Genomic DNA, 19,688 nt, shown 5'->3' on the forward strand with positions numbered 1-19,688 from the left:
TCTCTCCACAGGAAATAGAAACGGATAGAGTCAAGGATTTACTCTTGCCTAGGACGACCTCTCCGAGTGGTCCTAGACACTGGAGTTTCCCGCCTTCTCCGGGCAGGAACGGATCAGATGCTCCTTAGTACCGCAGTAGAAACAGCTCCCCTCCACACGGCGTGTTTCTTGGCGAGACTTGACCATCTTGGTCTGGTCGATCTGCATGGGTTCGGGCAAGCGTGCCCGGGGAGTTGCAGGTTGGGAGGCAGGTTTCTGGAAACCAGGAGCAAGACGAGGAAGTCTTCTCTCCCGGGTAGTCTCCTTAGCTCGTTCCAGGAAACGGATGTCAATCCGGGTAGCTAGTAACACCAGGTCATCCAGGGTGGTAGGAATGTCCCGGCCGGCTAGCTAGTCCTTGATCCATTCGGAAAGACCCTCCCAGAAGGTGGACACTAGGGCCTCGTTGTTCCAGGCAAGCTCAGAAGCGAGGGTACGAAACTGTATGGCATACTGGCCCACGGTGAGATTCCCTTGGCGGAGTCGGAGCAATGAGGAGGCAGTAGAAGTCCTTCGTCCGGGCTCATCGAAGACCTTCCGGAAGGCAGTGAGGAAAGCCGGAAGATCGGACACCAGGGGATCCCCTCTCTCCCATAGAGGGTTTAGCCATGCCAATGCTTCCCCGGTGAGGTGAGATATGATGAACGCCTTGGCCGGGTCGGAGGGAAACTGATGTGCCAGTAGTTCAAAGTGCAGTGTGCACTGGTTCAGAAAACCCCGACATAAGATGGGGTCACCTCCGAAACGAGGAGGCTCAGAGAGCTGGGGTCCTGAGCTGGATGCCGTGGCACTGGTAGGCAGAGGCGCCGCCGGAGCGGGTGTCGCTCGGCTCGAGGCGGATACTGGTGGGATGGACAGCGTGTCTAGGCGAGAGTTGACAGACCGCAGGTAGGTCAGGATGGTTTCCTGTTGGGATCTCTGATGAGAAACCTCCTGGTACAGGTCAGCAAGCGAAGGAGCCTGGGGGCCACGGGGTTCCATGGCCCGTGCAAACTGTTACGGATCCGGGTGGTGGAACCTCTGTGCTGCGGTGCAAGGAGGGACCAGAGGGGCGTAACTAGGTATCAACTCGGACTGACCAAGGTTGCACGGCGGCTCAATTGACTCCGTGAACCAGGAAGGACCGTGCAGAAGGACCAGGTGCTACTCTGGACCAGTCTTTGTATGAGAGCAGGTGACTCCCACGGGTCAGAAGACAGGGACTGACCGGTACAGCAGATGAGCATGGCAGACAGGCTGACGGGTGATCCGGGAAGACGGACTGGCAGACACCACGAGTAACTGGCAGGAGCCTCCAGGTAGGCTGGCTGGTAGGCACGGCAGGTAACTGGTACGTTTTCCGGGTAGGCAGGCAAGCCTGGCCCATAGACAGACTGGCGGGTTAGGACCGTAGGCAGACCGTCGGGCTGGAGAGTGTACTTGGCTGGCGGACACAGGTAGACAGGCTGATGGACTGGACTGGTAGTCAGGCTAGAGGACTGGACTGGTAGTCAGGCTGGAGGACTGGACTGGTAGTCAGACTAGCAGCGGGACCTGAGGGCTGAAGCAGAGTTTAGAACACAGAGCTACAACCTTGCACGGGCACCTCAATTTTGGAGGAGGTGCCTTTTATATGAGAGGTCCTCCGGCCATTGGCCGGGGACTCCTTAGGACGGCGCGTGCGGCCCCTTTAAGAGGGAGGGAGCGCGCGTGCCCTAAGCACAAGACTTGGGAAGCTGCGTGCGCCAGCAGCAGCAGCAGGAGGGCCGGAAGACGCCTGGCCAGGAACGCGGCAGTAAGGGGGGCAGCGTCTCAGCCTGTCAGGGGGCAGAGACGCCGATGCTACAGAGTGGCTGGGGGCATGTACATCACAGGAGACGCTGGGGGTATATAGACATTACAGGAGTGGCTGGGGCTTGTACACATCACAGGAGAGGCTGGGGACATATAGACATCACAGAAGACACTGGGGGGCATATACATCACTGGAGACGCTGGGGGCATATACATCACTTGAGATGCTGGGGGTATATACATCACATGAGACACTGGGGGCATATACACATCACTGGAGACGCTGGGGGTATATAGACATTACAGGAGTGGCTGGTGGCTTGTACACATCACAGGAGAGGCTGGGGACATAGACATCACAGGAGACACTGGGGGGCATATACATCACGAGATGCTGGGGGCATATATACATCACAGGAGACGCTGGGGGCATATACATCACAGGAGACGCTGGGGGCATATATACATTACTGGAGATACTGGGGGCATAGACATCACAGGAGACGCTGAGGGCATATATACATCACAGGAGACGCTGGGGGGCATATATACATCACTGGAGACGCTGGGGGCATATATACATCACAGGACATGCTGGGGGCATATATATCACACGAGACGATGTGGACATTTATACATCACACGAGACGATTGGGGCATTTATACATCATAGGAGATGCTGGGGGCATATATACATCAGAGGAAGGGCTGGAGGCATATACACATCACAAGAGGGGCTGGGGCATATAGAAATAACAGGAGGAGCTGGGACATCACCATCAATACATGACTACAGCACCAAGTCTATTACAGCGGTCAATTGCAATGTCAGATCAGCCCCATTTACAATTATATCGCATGAAACTGCGACTCCCACTATGTCCTTAACAATGATAAGTAGATTATGGGAATTGTTGTTAAAGGCCATAATTAGACTGCAGACCATATAAGAACCACAATACAAATTAGGCACAGGCAGTAGTGCTATTAAATATTTAAACTTAACTTTTGGGGGATATCTTATATGTTTTAGGGCCGCTAATTTTGTGTAGATTGCTGCAAGTCTGGGACAAGAGACCCCCACCAATTTCTCAAAAGACCTTTTAGAAGTGCTCAGCTCAGGAGACAGGAGCCTATGACATTTTAATGTATTTCACTCTGTGCTCTCCTATCTACTGAGCCTCGCTCTTCAGTGAGGTCTCAGAACCTGGTTTCCTACAAATCTGCTCGGAATTAAAGGGGTTGTCCCCTACTTTTACATTGATGCCCTATCCATAGGATAGGGCATCAATGTATGATCGGCCAGGGTCCCGCATGCGGCACCCCCGCCGATCAGCTGTCACCGGCCGGAAGTGCTTACCTGTGGGGCTCCGCCGTCAAGTGGCCGGAAGTGCTTACCTGCGGGGCTCCACTGTTCAATTGAATGGGAGGCGCCGATGACAGCTGATCGGTGGGGGTGCCGCGATCATACATTGATGCCCTATCCTATGGATAGGGCATCAATGTAAAAGTAGTGGACAACCCCTTTAATTCCGAGCAGATTTGTAGGAAACCAGGTTCTGAGACCCCACCAATAGCTCAAAAGACCTCACTAAAGAGCGAGGCTCAGTAGATAGGATAGGGCATCAATGTAAAAGTAGTGGACAACTTCTTTAATGACCCTAAGGCTTTGTGCCCACGCTGCGGAAATGAAGAAGAAAATTTCTGCTTCATTTCTGCATGTCCTCTCCCGGATAAACGCATGCGGAATTCCGCACGCGTTTATCGTGCGTTTATCGCGCGATTTCCACATGCGGAATTGGCTTGCGTTTTTTCTTGCATTGCAAAGGCAATTCCGCTTGCGGAAACGCAAAATTAATTGACATGCTGCGGATTTTTCTGCGCATCAAAAACGCTGCGGAAAAATCCGCAGCATGGGCATTAAACTTGCGGAATCCCCTTGGGGACCATGGGGTGCGGATTACATAGCGTTTCACAAGCGTTTACGCTGCGGAAATTCCGCAGCATATACGCTTGAAAAATGCTACGTGGGCACATACCCTTATACAGAAAAATCTTCCAAAAATTTAGTTTGTCTTTAAAGTGCATTCACACTGCAGCCGATAATTGAAAACCAAATATCGGTCTATCTAAACAGGCTGCCAATCACCCAATGCACAAGCAAAATATTTGTTGGGTGAAATTATTTTTAAGCTTACATAAATGGAGTCCGTAACCCCCAAAATGAAACAACCAAAATGCCAATTAAATTGCACAAATATTTAGGTAGAGGATGTAGCCCCTATAATAATCATACCAAGCATATACAGTTTAGCTTAATATTTGCTGAAAAATATACTTTTATTTAATATGCAAATGAGTGAGCTTCGGTGCATAGTTTGCATGGCTATGCCTTTGTTCACGGTTATGCTCTAATATTTGCATATTAAAAGCAGTCTCTTGTCTTGATTGACAGCACTTGGTAAGAGCGAGAACTGTCTAAAACGAGTGCGTTCTGTACTTGCGACGTGACTGGAAACTGGAGGAGCACAGCAGCACAGCCCAAGTGTCAGTGCTAGTGTGCAAAATGTGGCTGTGGGTGCATTTTAATGATGGGTTCCTGCTTGTCTGTGGTTGCCACCTGAAGATCCAGAAACATAACCAAAATGGTTCAATGAGGAGGAGAAGGCCCTGCTACATGCGCATGCCGGCATTCATTCTGCTCACTTCAATACCCCTCCTCTACAATGAAGATACATGAAGACAGGAAAGAACTAAACGTCAGAACGAGCCCACAGCCACGTTCTATATGCCCACACTGACAACGGAGCACATTGCTGCATTCCTCCAGTTTCAGTGCGCAAGTGCAGATTTGCAAGCTGATTTTAGACAACGTTAGTTGTTAGTTAGAGCACTGTTAATACAGACCAAAGCCTGGCTTTAATATATAGGAGGGTGTAATGGTGCATCGAGGCATAGGCCACGCCAAGGGCCTGGTTGTAAGTACATTAAAAATATATATATATATCCGTATTTTGCTTGCTCTTATTTTGTCTGATGTTCCAATTTAAAAATGTGAAAATAAAATATAGAAAAGCAGCGTATTGTTACCACAGGAGCCAACCATGTTTTCTTCCTCCTTCACCTCTTCCATTTAAAGGGGTAGTCTCATCATCTAAATGGGAAAAAAAGTTAAAGCTCTTGTAAAAACAAAAGCAATTTTGCAATATACTTGTTATTAAAAATCCTCTACATTCTCAAGAACTAAAGCATTTTTAATTTTTATTGTTTGCAGCTCAGGTGTGACCGGTCTCCTAGAAGCAATGCTGAAGCAAGCTGGATCAGGACCAGCTTCAGTGCCACTGCACTCCTCCAATGCTGCAGAGACAAAGATGCCTCTGGCAGCAGCATAGAAGACGCACAGTTTGGGCCAGCGGAACAACAATGCCTCTAGTCCAGACTGTCAATCATACAACCGCACAAAAAGGAAGCTGGGCAGCTGGGAATTAGTGTTCTCCTAAGTATGAATTGAAAAAAAAAAAACCTTTAAGGATAGTGCACATGAGCAAAGGAGTTTATATGGAAGGTCTGGATTTAAGCTGCATATGTTTTGTCTACATGAACAGCAGGGTGACTCAGTGGTTAGCATTGCAGCCTTGCAGCGCTGGACCCTGGGTTAAAATCCCACCAAGGACGACATCTGCAAGGAGTTTGTATGTTTCCTCTGTGTTTGTGTGGATTTCCTCCAGGTTCTCTGGTTTTCTCCCACAAAGACATACTGATAGGGAATATAGATTGTGAGTCCCAATGGGGACAGTGATTATAATGTACAGTTGTGCTCAAAAGTTTACACACCCCGGCAGAATTTTTCCTTTCTTGGTCTTGTTTCAGAGAATATGAATGATAACAAAAAAACTTTTTCTCCACTCATGGTTATTGGTTGGGTGAAGCCATTTATTGTCAAACTAATGTGTTTTCTCTTTTTAAATCTTAATGACAAACAAAAACATCCAAATGACCCTGATCAAAAGTTCACATACCGCAGTTCTTAATACCGTGTATTGCCCCCTCTAACATCAATGACAGATTGAAGTCTTTTGTGGTAGTTGTGGATGAGGTTCTTTATTTTCTCAGATGGTAAAGCTGCCCATTCTTCTTGGCAAAAAGCCTGCAGTTTCTGTAAGTTCCTGGGCTGTCTAGCATGAACTGCGCGCTTGAGATCTCGCCAGAGTGGCTCAATGATATTGAGGTCAGGAGACTGAGATGACCACTCCAGAACCTTCACTTCGTTCTGCTGTAGCCAATGACAGGTCGACTTGGCCTTGTGTTTTGGATCATTGTCATGTTGGAACGTCCAAGTACGTCCCATACGCAGCTTCCGGGCTGATGAGTGCAAATCTGCCTCCAGTATTTCCTGATAACGTGCTGCATTCATCTTTCCTTCAACTTTTACCAAGTTTCCTGTGTTTTTGGTCTCATCACTCCAAATTACCTTGTTCCAGAAGTTTTGAGGCTTGTCTCTGTGCCGTTTGGCGTATTGTAGGCAAGATACTTTGGGCATTTTCGCAATAATGGCTTTCTTTTGGTGACTCGACCATGCAGCCCATTTTTCTTCAAGTGCCTCCTTATTGTGAATCTTGAAACAGTCACACCGCTAGTGTTCAGAGAGTCCTGAATTTCAGCTGATGTTATTTGTGGGTTTTTCTTTGCATCCCACAAAATTTTCCTGGCAGTTGTGGCTAAAATTTTTGTTGGTCTACCTGACTGTGGTTTGGTTTTTACAGAACCCCTGATTTTCCATTTGTTAATCACAGTTTGAACGCTGCTGACTGGCATTATCAATTCCTTGGATATTTTTTTGTTTCCCTTTCCTGTGTTATACAGTTCAACTACCTTTTACCGTAGATCTGTTGACAATTTTTTTGCTTTCCCCATGACTCACAATCCAGAAACGTCAGTGGCTGGATGAAAGATGCAAGAGTCTGTCTGGATCCCAGAAACTAACTCAGCTTTTATGCACACATACTGATTACAAGCAAACAGGTCACAGGTGAGGATGTTACCTTTAGTAGCCATTCAAACCCATTTGTGTCAAATTCTGTACATGATATCAGGTCAAAATCACCAGGGTATGTGAACTTTTGATCAGGGTCATTTGGATGTGTTTGGTTGTCCTTAAGATTTAAAAAAATAAAACACATTAGTTTGATTATAAAAGGCTTCACCCAACCAATAACCATGAGTGGAGAAAAAGTTTTTTTGTTATCATTCATATTCTCTGAAACAAGGCCAAAAAAGGAAAAATTCTGCCAGAGTATGTAAACTTTTGAGCACAACTGTATGTAAAGCGCTGTGGAATTAATAGCTCTATATGAGTGAGTAAAATAAATAAATAGTGAGCATGGCAACTTTGTTGGTAAGATTTTCCTAGTAAGAAGTCCACCACTAATTCACAAATTGTGGTATACCGTACTTCGTCTCATCGTTGCTAGACGAGCACACCATTAGAAAAAAAGCTGATGACTCGTTTTTCTAGTCACCTGACAGCTGCAGCCAATCACAGGCTGCATTGGTTCTCTGACGTCTGAACAAAGTAGGAATTGCTTCTAGAGTTAGCCCTATGGAGTGGCCAGAGCTTGATTTGAGGGGGCACTGTCAGGAGATTATGCCACCGTTTTTATGCTCATCCATGCCTTACATTTTCATTCCTACAAAGTAACCTACGGTATTTAATATAAGGGCTGCTGCAGGATCACCAATGTGAAAGAATCCAATAATTGAGGAATTTGGTGGTTCAGAATCTGCCTTGCTCGAGATACAATCACACACCAAGGTGAAGCAGGAATGCGGTTTATTGTGTCAACCGCATTCATGCTTCACCTTTGTGTGTGATTGTACCTGTAATATAGATCTGCAAAACACAGACTCTACTTGGAAAAAACTCAGAACTGTGGAGTATCAAGATATCTGGAGATTGACTTGTAACCTTGAGATTGTTGATATGTTTCAGCAATTTTGCTTCTGAAGGACAGTTCTCTTCTCTTCTTTCTGTTCTCCATGCTTAGTGTGGCACACACCGACACAGAATGCAAAGATTGAGTCAATTTATTGGATGGAGAGAGGGGGGATTATGAGCTCACCACGCAATGTCTTCTAATGCTGAAAGTTGAAATCTGTGTGTCGGGTGCCGGTCCTGCTGGTGAAGTTCAGCCAAAGATTTGAAGAAAGGAAAGTAAGCAGCACGTCCGTCCAACAATATATAAAAATTATTTCATGCTTTATTGAAGATTCATTAAAAACATGGAGTCAAAAAATATATAAAAACATGACGTGTTTCTAGGGTCCAAGCGCCCTTAGTCATAGGATGTAGTGATGTATACTGAGTAAACTATTTAAAGCAACTCTAAGCCAATCACAACAGAGGCAGAACATTATTGCAAAAATGAAACACATGTGTTAACTACAAGTCACATGGGACTATAATGCAAATGAGACTAATTTACAAAGGGAATACGTATCATAGGCACCAACCAAACACATTCATGGATCTGTCTAACGGGATTTCTTATAACTGCATTGGTATCACTGCTGCAAAAAAAATTGTCATGAAATGAATTAAATTTAGTAGAGCAGAGAAATTCAATATAAACTAATTAAGTTAATGCTGAACCATATACATATTATGCATGTTACAGTAGCTTACAAAAAGACAGTCCACATCCAGAGAATAATTGTTGCTGACTGTTTAACAGAAAATTTACACAGTACAAAAAGCGATTTGATCCAAATAGGAGCGTGCACATTCATTGGAATCAGACATAACAGCTAGAGACAATCCTTCTAGGAGACAGCAGAACAGAACATATGGCTTCCAGGAGGAGTTCTCTTTGACCAGCTGTGATTTATGTCTGTGTTAGTACGAGCTTAAACTCAGGAGCAGTGCTGTCCTACAAGCCAATGAAAGACTATGAACAGTGTAAGTATGCAGAGTCTGTCCGAAGAAGTGATGTTTAACCAGCTGCAGTGCAAAATAAATGATAGATATTAACCTCTTTTTTGACTTGAGGTGTAATAATACGTCTCTGTGCCCTGGGCCTCAATGACCAGGTACATATTATTACACCTCACGCTTAATGCGGCACCACAACCGAAGTCGCGGTGAACGCATCAAAATTCCAGCGCCATCTTACCTTAGGGTAGATGGCAGCGGTGTCCTGGGGGGTGTCGCCGTCCCCCCGCAACTGCGATCGCTAAGATTGGCTGTTCAATTCTGAACAGCCTATCGCAGCATTTCTCAGTGTTTCAGGCAATCAGATGATTGACGATGATATCGATTGCACAAATCACAGCTCTGTGACTGCCCTGCACGTCCTCATAGTAGCTGAAGTTTTGTACAGGGCAGTCACACTGTCAGATCTGCGCTGTGCTGGGCCTCGTGGTGCCACAGAAGCCTGTGACACCATAATCGCTCTTCCTGCTGCCTGTTGCTGAAAGAAGACAGACGAAAGAAGAGATGAGACAGAAGACACCAGTAAGAAGATTCCTGCCTGATCTCTCCTCATCCACCTCAATCCCCCTCCGTCCCCTCCCCCCCTCTTTTTACCACCCTCCCCACCCCGCTTTCTGCCACTGAGCACTGATCAGTACTTGATCGCTCAATTTTTGGCAGTTTTTTTTGCAAGTCACTGATCAACGTCCGTGCTTACTGTTTTCCATGACTTTCTTTTGTCCCTATCCATTTTTCTACCCCACCCCCTTTGCACCACGTCCGTGCGCACATCCAGCAGCTGCCGAGCGCTGATCGGTGACGCAAATCACTGATCAGCACTTGTGCTCACAGCTTTACACTTTTTTTTCACTATTTATTGTACAGGGCGGTCATGCTGTCTGATCGTGCGCCGTGCTGGGCCTTGTGGGACCACAGAAGCCTCTGTTGACACAACAATCGCTGCTCCTGCTGCTGAAGAAGACAGAAGAAAGAAAACAACAGAAAGAATAATTTTTAATCCCTGATCCCTGCCCTATCTCTCCTCATCCACCCCAATCCCCCTCTACCCCATCCCACCCTCATTTTACCCCCTTCCCCACTCCCACTTTCTGACACCGAGCACTGATCAGTATTTGATCGTTGATCAATACTTGATCGCACAATTTTTGGCAGTTTTTTTTTTCATGCGTCCTGCAGCGGCTGAGCAACATCACTGATCGTCACTGAACGTCACTGATCAACATCCATGCTCACTTTTTTCCAGGACTTTCTTTTGTCCCTGTCCATTCCCCCCCCCCCCCCTTTGCACCACCTCCGTGTGCACATCCAGCAGCCGCTGAGTGTTGATTGGTGCCGCAAGTCACTGATCAGCACTCGTGCTCGCTGTTTTACACTTTTTTCACTAACTTTTTTTTGTATACGACGGTCACGCTGTCCGATCATTCGCCGTGCTGTTCCTTGCGGTGCCACAGAAGCCTGTAGCATGACAATCGCTGCTCCAGCCATTGAAAAAGACAGAAGAAAGAAGACAACAGAAAGAATATTTTTTAATCCCTGATCCCTGCCTGATCTCTCTTCATCCACCCCAATCCCCCTCTCCCCCCTTCCCACCCTCTTTTTACCCCCTTCCCACACCCACTTTATGCCACCAAGCTCTGATCAGTATTTGATCACTGATCAATACTTGATTGCACGATTTTTGGCAAGTCACTGATCAACGTCCGTGCTCACTGCTTTCCAGGACTTTTTTTTGTCCCTGTCCATTTCCCCCCACCTTTGCACCACCTTCATGCGCACATTCAGCAGCCGCCGAGCATTGATGAGTGACGCAGATCACTAATCCGCACTCGTACTCACTGTTTTACACTTTTTTTTTTTCACTGACTTTTTTTTCCTTCCCCCCTTGCACCACCTCCGGTTGTAGCTTTTTTTCTTTTTTAAAAAAAAAAGTTTACACCAAGCACTCTCACACACAAAACTGAATAAAGTACTTACAAACACCACATACATAAAAAAAATGTCGTCCCGTCCGTCCCAAACTCGCTACTCAGTGGAGGAGGCATACACTTTCCTTAGCTCCAACACTGAAAGTGAAGGAGAGGATCCCACCTTTCTTTATTTTTCTGACTCCTCATCATCCTCCTCCTGCTCAGGTGATGTTGAACCACCACGTAGACACCCCAGTATTGAAGATGAACCAGCGCTCCCCATTACTGACCCCGTATGGACCCCGCTGTCGCAGAGTGCATCTTCTTACAGTCACCACTGTACTTACGAGAGCTTCAATCAGCAAGATATCTTGAGTAAACAGTATTTACTTCATACTGGTTAAACATGAGATACAATTCAGTGTCACACAGTTCGTGTGCTGCTGACATAACACATTCAGGAAAAAAAGAAACACAGGAAGTAAAAACAACCAACAATTGGGAGCTTTCCTCCCCACCATTACAGCAAGCATATAACTTTACACACTATCGCCATCTGCTGTCTGGTTAGTATAAAGTCCTCCTTTCACTTATAATAAGTCCTAATCTGTTGCATATGCCAGCGCCCTTTCTCAACAATAAGGACTTATTCAATCAAACCCAACTTTTTTATTAGTCTCTGGTGTTTATCAGCATTCAACGCCTTCGTGAAGATGTCTGCTGTCATTTCTTCAGTAGGACAATACTCTAACTTCAAGACTCCTTGTTCCTGATGATCTCTCAAGAAATGATATTTCACATCAATATGCTTTGTTCTTGGATTGACTCTTTCCATCTGAGCAAGAACAAGACATCCTTGATTGTCCTCTTTCAGTTTTGTTGGTTCCAACTGTGGTTGTCCTAATTCTGTCAACAATTAACCACAGTACTTCTTGACTCGCATGTGCTGCGGCAACATATTCTGCTTCTGTTGAAGACAGTGTCACAATTGACTGTTTCTTACTTGTCCAACTTATTGGTCCACCTGAGAGAAAAAAAATATGTCCACTGGTAGATCTTCTGTCAGTTGGATCTCCAGCCCAATCTGCATCAACATATCCTGTTAAAATGCAATTATCACTTGTGGGTAATTTCAGCTTAACATTGCTAGTTCCTTTCAAATAACGCATTACTCTCTTCACGGCATTCCAATCAGCTTTATTTGGTTTTGATACCTTTCTACTCAGGATTCCTACTGCGGGCTGCGATGTCTGGTCTTGTAACGGTCGCTAGATACAGTAGTTTTCCTATTGCTGTTCTGTATTCTTCATTATTTGGTAGCATATTTTTTTCACTGTTCATAATTAGTTTCCATTGGAGACTTTACTGTTTTTGCATCCTTTAATCCAAATTTTTCTGTTATGTCTTGAATCATGTGATTTTGATTCAGTAGGAAACTTCCGTCTTCTTCTCTTTCTACCTGTATTCCTAGGTACTGTTTTACATTTCCCAAGTCTTTGATTTTGAAATGTTGCTTCAGGATTTTTAGAATGTTTTCTTTATCCCTTTCTTGTTTAAAACAAATCAAAATGTCGTCTACATATGACGCGCCCCCTGGGCCGTGGGGTACCCGGAACCGGGCCTTCTGTACGATGCTGGGGGTAGTAGTGGCAACCCGATCCCGTGGCTCAGGGTGGTCAGACCAAATGGTGGCAGTCTATTTATCAGTGTTTTGAATGTCCGACTACGCCACCCGTGGATTGCGGTCAGGGATAACCGCCGCTGCGAGGCAGACCGCTGAGGCTGGTGTTGGTGTGCAGCACAGGGGTAGGATGACTCCCCACGGGAAGAGTGTGGCCTCAGGGCAGTGTAGGTGGATGCTGGGGGTGATGGTGTAGGCGCAGCAAAGATCACACTGAGTCGAATGGTGCAGTCCAGGGTTTTTACTCACAGTTGTTATCCATGTCACTTCTGTCAGAAATGACTGCCCAAGCCGGGCTGCGTCCACCAGGTGAGGAGCTCGGTCAACCCCCAGGCTATTCAGGAGTATGGCACAGAACTCCCTTCTGTCCTTTCTCTGGCCTCTCGTGCCCCACCAGTGACCAAACTTCTGTCCAGCTACCGCGGACCGTGTCGGGTAAGCGTTGGCCTCCGCTTCCCGCTATCCTATATGGCGCCTTCCTAGCAGGTTTGGCGGGGGGTCGCACCAATAAATGATCACGACCTCCGGTTCTTGGCTGAGGGATGATTTACCTCCACCAACTTGGGAATCCGGTACCCTTCCACAGCCTGACCCTTCACCCGATATAACGCGGGTTTGCAACGGTTGCTATCCGTTCTGCTCTCTTACGGTCCCTTCTGCCTTCTTGTTTCTGGAGCACTTCTACTCCTCTGTCTCTTCTCCTTCCATTCCTTCTCCTTCTTCTTTTCTCCTCTCTGGCCCCGGCCTTTTCTCTAGGCCTGCCTCGTGGAGCTGAGCTCAGGCTGAGCCTCGGCTCCCTGTCAGCTCTCTCTCTCTCCTGCTCTGACTGAACTCTAAAGATGGCTCCCACCTTTTATCTGCTTCTCTGTGTCTGAGCTCAGGTGACCTGCACCCAATGAGCTCCTTCCTGTGCTCCAGAAACCATTCCCTTCTGCTCCTACACCACTGGGTTCTCTCCCCCCTCCCCACTCCAGCCAGGGACATGGTCAGTTGTGCCTGCATAAAATGGGAGCACCGTCGAGCTGTCCCCCGGAAATGGGGTGAGTGTGTGTATGTGCATGCAGCTAACCGAGCCCTGGTCCATACTCCATCCTTACCTGGAATTGGAATATCACACCTCTGGTTGAGGTGCAATACCCCTGTAGCAACCGAACCCTCGGGGCACTACACATATATGAGTACATAAATCCATCTATTAATCAGCCGTTTTGTGTATAAGCATGGATCAGCTTTGCTTCTTTGAAATTTTTCATTTGTAAGCACTTCCGTGATTTTGTCATTCCACGCTTTAGCTGCTTGCTTTAAACCATATATGCTTTTCTGTGGTTTGCAAACTTTGTTTGGATTTCTTTCATCTTTGAAACCTGGAGGTTGTTCCATGTAAATGTCTTCTGTTAAATCTCCATTCAGAAAAGCTGTCTTTACATCCAGATGTCTCAGTTCCATCTGTTTCATTGCTGCAACTGTAAGTAAAGTTCTTATTGTAGTGTGTTTGACAACAGGAGCAAATGTCTCATCATAGTCTTCTCCATATTTTTGAGAATACCCTTTAGCTACGAGTCTTGCTCGGTATCTTTCAGTTGTGCCATCTGTTTAGTATTTTACTTTAAAAATCCATTTACACCCTATGGCTTTTCTTCCTTCTGGTAAATCTGTTAGTGTCCATGTATTTGAATCATGCATGGATTTAATTTCTGTTTCTGTTGCTTCTATCCATTTATTAGCTTCTTCTTCAGGAAGTTTAGATATGTCTTCCCAAGAGGTAGGCTCATAGATTTTTCTTATGCTTGTCTTGTATGAGAGACGTTTTGGTGGTTTTCCTTTGTTCTCTCTCATTGAAGGTCTTGGTTCTGTGTCTGTTTGTAGTTGTGATTCTTCACTTTCAGTATTTTGTTCTTCATTGATTTCTACTTCTTTCTCAGCAGATATTTCTTCAGTTATGTCACTATTGTTTTTCTCATTTTTTGTTTCAACTGAAATCATAATGTCTTCATTTAAATCTTCAATGAATGTCACACTGTTACTCACCGTAATTCTGTCTGTTTTGGGATCTAGGATTCTATATCCTTTACAATTTTCACTATATCCAATGAATATTCCTTCCATGGATCTGTTTTGAAGTTTGGAACGTTTTTCTGTTGGAATGAATATAACAGCTTTACATCCAAAAACTTTTAAATGATTGACACTTGGTTTCATACCTTGCCACAGTTCATATGGAGTTTTCATCAGTTTTCTGGAAAAAAGTCGGTTCTGTAGATATGTAGCTGTCATTGCTGCCTCACCCCAATATTTCTCTGGTAGTTTGGAATCCGTCAGCATACATCTTATCATTTCTGTTAGAGTTCTGTTTTTCCTTTCTGCTACTCCATTTTGTTCAGGTGTGTATGGAACAGTTTTCTGGTGTTCTATTCCATTTTGTCTTAAGTAGTCTTCTATTCTGTGACCTGTAAATTCACCTCCGTTATCACTTCTGATGACAATTGGCTTCCTTTGAAATTTGTTACTTGATCTTGTTACATAGTCTACAAGTTTATCAAAAACTTCACTTTTGTTCTTAATTAAGTATGTGACTGTGTATCTTGAGTAGTCGTCTATAAAAGTCAACATGTATCTATTGCCTCCTGATGTAGTCACTTTCATGGGTCCACATACGTCAGTATGCACCAAATCAAGTGGTCTTTCGCTTTTCATCTCACTTTCTTTTGGAATAGATATCCTTGTGGCTTTGGATTTTATACAACATTCACATCTTATGGTAATTGAGCAATCTGATATCTTTAAATCTTTTGTCAATTCTTTTCTCTGTAGTTCCCTTATACTGTCAGGATGTCTATGTCCTAGACGTCTATGCCACATGTGAATACAGTTTTTGTGATCATGTGTACATACCTTCATCTGTTCCTTTGGTGTGTCAAAATGATATAATTGTTCATCTGCCTTGACTTTGGTTATCACCTTGTTTCCTGCAATAATTGCACACTCATTGTCTTTGAATTTTACTGTAAGTCCTTTTGCTGTTAAACGTTTCACAGATAATAATCCGCCTTCCAATTTTGGAACATACAACACATCCTGTACAAGTATCTTTGAATCTTGTCCGAACTTGTTTAAACAATTTAGCATACCTTGTCCGATACCTTCTGCAGTTATTTTGCTTCCATCTGTAAGATAAATGGCTTCTTTCTTATCTAAATCAAGATCAGTAAAGAAATTCTTGTCACTTGTCATATGACTCGTTGCTCCTGAATCAATAAACCAACCAAGTGATGATTTCTTGTCTGTTATTTTAAATGTGCCATTCCAATTATTCTCACATGAATCGGAAATTGTGTTTTTTACTTTCTGTGTATGCTTTTTATGTTGTAATTTTTGTTGTTCTGCTTTCCATATGGTACAGTCTTTCTTTAAATGACCTTTTTTCTTACATCTGAAGCATTCTCGTGTCTCTTTATTATAGGGTTTTTTAAATTCTGTAGCTTTAAGAGTGTTTTCACTGTCCTTTTCAGTAGAAGAATCATTTCTTTGTTCTTTTCTTCTCTGATATTCATCTATTAGTCTTGTTTTCACAAAATCTAATGTAATGTCAGTTTCTGGTCTCGTCTCAAGGGCATTTATCAAGGCTGTATACGAATCTGGTAAACTGCACAATAATATAGCTGCTACATGACTTCCTTTAATGTCTTCACCAATAGATCTTAGCTGTGATATCACTTCCATCATTGAGAATATGTGCTTCTGCGTGTCGTCATTTGCACTCAATCTCATACTGTAAAGCTTTCTTAATAAAAATAACTTGTGATTCAAGCTAGGTCTTTCATACAGTTTTCTTAATTCTTCCCACATTCCTTTTGCTGTTTCTTCATTTCTTATATGTATTAATTGAGCATCATCCACTAATAAGCTAATGGTGTCTCTCGCTTGTCTATTCTTCTTATCCCATGTCTGATTATCTTGATCTGGTCTTTCTGTAACAATTACTTCCATAAATCATCCTTAGATAACAACATCTCTACTTTGAATTTCCATAACTGATAATTTTCACTATTCAGTTTAGCTACTGTGAATTTCAGTTCTGTGTTACTCATCATCTTTATATAGTCTTACTTGTTTAGAGAGTTGTACTGAAGATATTCTTCTGTTTTTTCTTGCTGATAGTTCCTGTATGTCCTGCCTGTGTTGAATTCTCTGTAATTATATCCAGCTCCTGAGATCATGAATTCCTTTGTCAGTCTGTATCTGGATTTATTTCCTTCTGTTTACAGAGCTTATCTATGTGCTCCGTTATCTGGGGTTATAAACCAGGATACTCTTGTAGTGCGGGCCTGTAGTGTCTGGGCCCATAACCTGTCGCAGAGTGCATCTTCTTACAGTCACCACTGTACTTACAAGAGCTTCAATCAGCAAGATATCTTGAGTAAACAGTATTTACTTCATACTGGTTAAACATGAGTTACAATTCAGTGTCACACAGTCCGTGTGCTGCTGACATAACACATTCAGGAAAAAAAGAAACACAGGAAGTAAAAACAACCAACAATTGAGAGCTTTCCTCCCCACCATTACAGCAAGCATATAACGTTACACACTATCGCCATCTGCTTTCTGGTTAGTATAAAGTCCTCCTTTCACTTATAATAAGTCCTAATCTGTTGCATATGCCAACACTCGCCACCTGAAAATTATGAGCCACTGATTCCTAATTTTGTGGCACAATCAGGAATCAAGTTTGACACCACCGGCCTTACAGAAATAGACTTTTAAAACTTATTTTTCTCTGAGGATTTTATAAACCTCATGGTGGGCCAAACTAATTTGTACGCTCAACAATTTTTTGGCAAAAAAATGCTCTTCATCATTTTCTAACTGGCCTCCTGTAGACGCAGTAGAAATTATGAAGCTTTGGGGCCTGGTCCTTCACATTGGGATACTGAAGAAGCCAGAAGCTCGGAAATATTGGAGTGTTGACGTTTTGTATAACACTCCAGTGTTCCGAATGGTCATGACCTGGACACGTTTTGAGGCTATCTACAAGTTCTTGCATTACAACGATAATGCATGGTGTCCTGCACGAGATTACCCCAACTTTGATCGTCTTTTCAAAGTTTGGCCGGTCATCGAGCACTTCAACAACAAGTTTGCTTGAAGTGTACGTGCCCCAAAGGGACATCTGCGTGGATGAGTCCCTAATTCATTTTAAGGGGAGGATTAAATTCTAGCAGTACCTGCCAAGTAAGAGAGCCAAGTACAAAATGAAGCTCAGGGTACACCCACAAGTTTAGGTTTTATGAAGTGAAGGACTCCCGGATTGAACCCCCTGAATGCCCGCTTGTTCTGTGAATGAGTGGGAAAATTGTGTGGGATTTGGTGCACTCACTACTGGATCAAGGTTCTCACCTCTACGTGGATAACATTTATACCAGCAACTCACTCTTCAAGTCCCTCACTGCGCGAGGTACCGCAGCCTGCAGTTCTGTCCGCAAAAATCAGAGAGGCCTCCCGAAGACGCTAATTGGGGAGATGCTCAGAAGGGGTGAGAGCAGAGCCCAATATAACGACCACCAACTGGTGGTCAAGTACAAGGACAAAAGGGATGTCCTTCTCTTGACTTGACCACCATACATGGTGACGGCAGCACCCCCAGCACCCTTCTACACAGGTTATCAAACCACATTGTGTAGTGGGGTACAAGTACATGGGGGTAGTTGATCTCTCTGATCAAGTCCTGCAGCCGTACAACGCTTTCCTTCTATCATGATGTGCAGGCCAGACTTCTACGTCGTACCTTCAGTTCCAGGAGGTAGTGATCAAGGCCCTGATATTTGGCAGTCAGGAAGGAGCGGGCCCCAGTACTTCCGGAACTGAAGGACCTCAAACTGTACCAGGCCAACATTTCTTGGGAGAGATCCCTAAAAACGGAAAAAAAAGTAAGTCACAAAAGAGGTGCCGAGTGTGTTACAAAAGGGGAATACGCAAGGACACCATTTATCAATGCAACACCTGCCCCGACAAACCTGGCCTGTTTATGAAAAAATGCTTCAGACTGTACCACATATCCATGGACTACTAAATTCAGTACTGACTTACGCAACTGAGGTATGACAACCTGACGAACACTAGACAACTGACGTATGACAACCTGACGAACACTACACAACTGACGTATGACAACCTGACGAATACTACACAGCTCACATATGCCACTACACTATGCCATACAGGAAACAGTAGATCAGTTCCAAAAAGGGGGCACTTTTTGAGAATTTCCACTGTTTAGGCACATTAGGGGCTCTGCTAACGCAACCTGACGCCCACAGACCATTCCATCAAAGTCTGCATTCCAAAATGTCACTCCTTCCCTTCCGATCCCTGCCGTGCGCCCAAACAGTAGTTTTCTCCCACATATGGGGTATCTGCGTACTCAGGAGAAATTGCACAACAGATTTTGAGGTCCACTTTCTTCTGTTACCCTTGTGAAAATATTTTTTTTTGGGCTAAAATAACATTTTTGTGGAAAAAATGTGATTTTGCTTTATTTTCACAAGTCAACGTTATAATTTTCTGTGAAGCACCTGGGGGTTCAAAGTGCTCACAACACATATAGATAGATAATTCATTGGGGGGGGTTTAGTTTCCAAAAAGGGGGCACTTGTTGGGCATTTCCACTGCTTAGGCACATAAGGGGCTCTGCAAACGTCACATAACGCCTGCAGACCATTCCATCCAAGTCTGCATTCCAAAACGTCACTCTTTCCCTTCTGAGCCCTGACGTGCACCCAAACAATGGTTTTCTCCCACATATGGGGTATCAGCGTACTCAGGAGAAATTGAAAAACAGATTTTGAGGTCCACTTTTTCCTATTACCCTTGTAAAAAATTGCTGTTAAAGCTCATTTTTGCGAAAGAAAAGTGATTATTTTTTCACGGCTCTACGTTGTAAACTTTTGTGAAACACTTGGGGGTTCAAAGTGCTCACCACACATCTAGATAAGTTCATTAAGGGGTCTAATTTCCAAAATGGGGTCACTTGTGTGGGGTTTCCACTGTTTAGGCACATCAGGGGCTCTCCAAACGCGACATGGCATCCGCTCTCTATTCCAACAAGTTTTGCGTTGAAAAAGTCAAACGGTCCTGCTTCCCTTCCAAGCCATGCCGTCCACCCAAACAGTGGTTTTCCCTCACATACTGGGTATCAACATGCTCAGGAGAAATTGCACAACAAATTTTGGTGCTCAATTTTTCCTTTTACCCTTGCAAAACTAAAAAAATTGTGGTCTGAATTTAAATTTTAGTATAAAAA

At 44.3% G+C, this 19,688-nt stretch overlaps 1 long non-coding RNA gene across 2 annotated transcripts in view; it reads right to left on the bottom strand.

Annotated features, from left to right (window-relative positions):
- The window catches only part of LOC141171464 (uncharacterized), a 150,798-nt gene that overhangs the window by 52,504 nt on the left and 78,606 nt on the right, over nucleotides 1-19,688 (bottom strand). For both annotated transcript variants that reach the window (XR_012252331.1, XR_012252330.1), the window contains one exon: nucleotides 4,903-4,966. This is a non-coding gene — a long non-coding RNA (uncharacterized lncRNA). The remainder of the gene's footprint in view (nucleotides 1-4,902; nucleotides 4,967-19,688) is intronic.

This window comes from Phyllobates terribilis, unplaced genomic scaffold (assembly GCF_046119375.1).
Source record: "Phyllobates terribilis strain yellow unplaced genomic scaffold, ASM4611937v1 Scaffold_1__5_contigs__length_1240528914, whole genome shotgun sequence".
NCBI lineage: Eukaryota > Metazoa > Chordata > Amphibia > Anura > Dendrobatidae > Phyllobates > Phyllobates terribilis.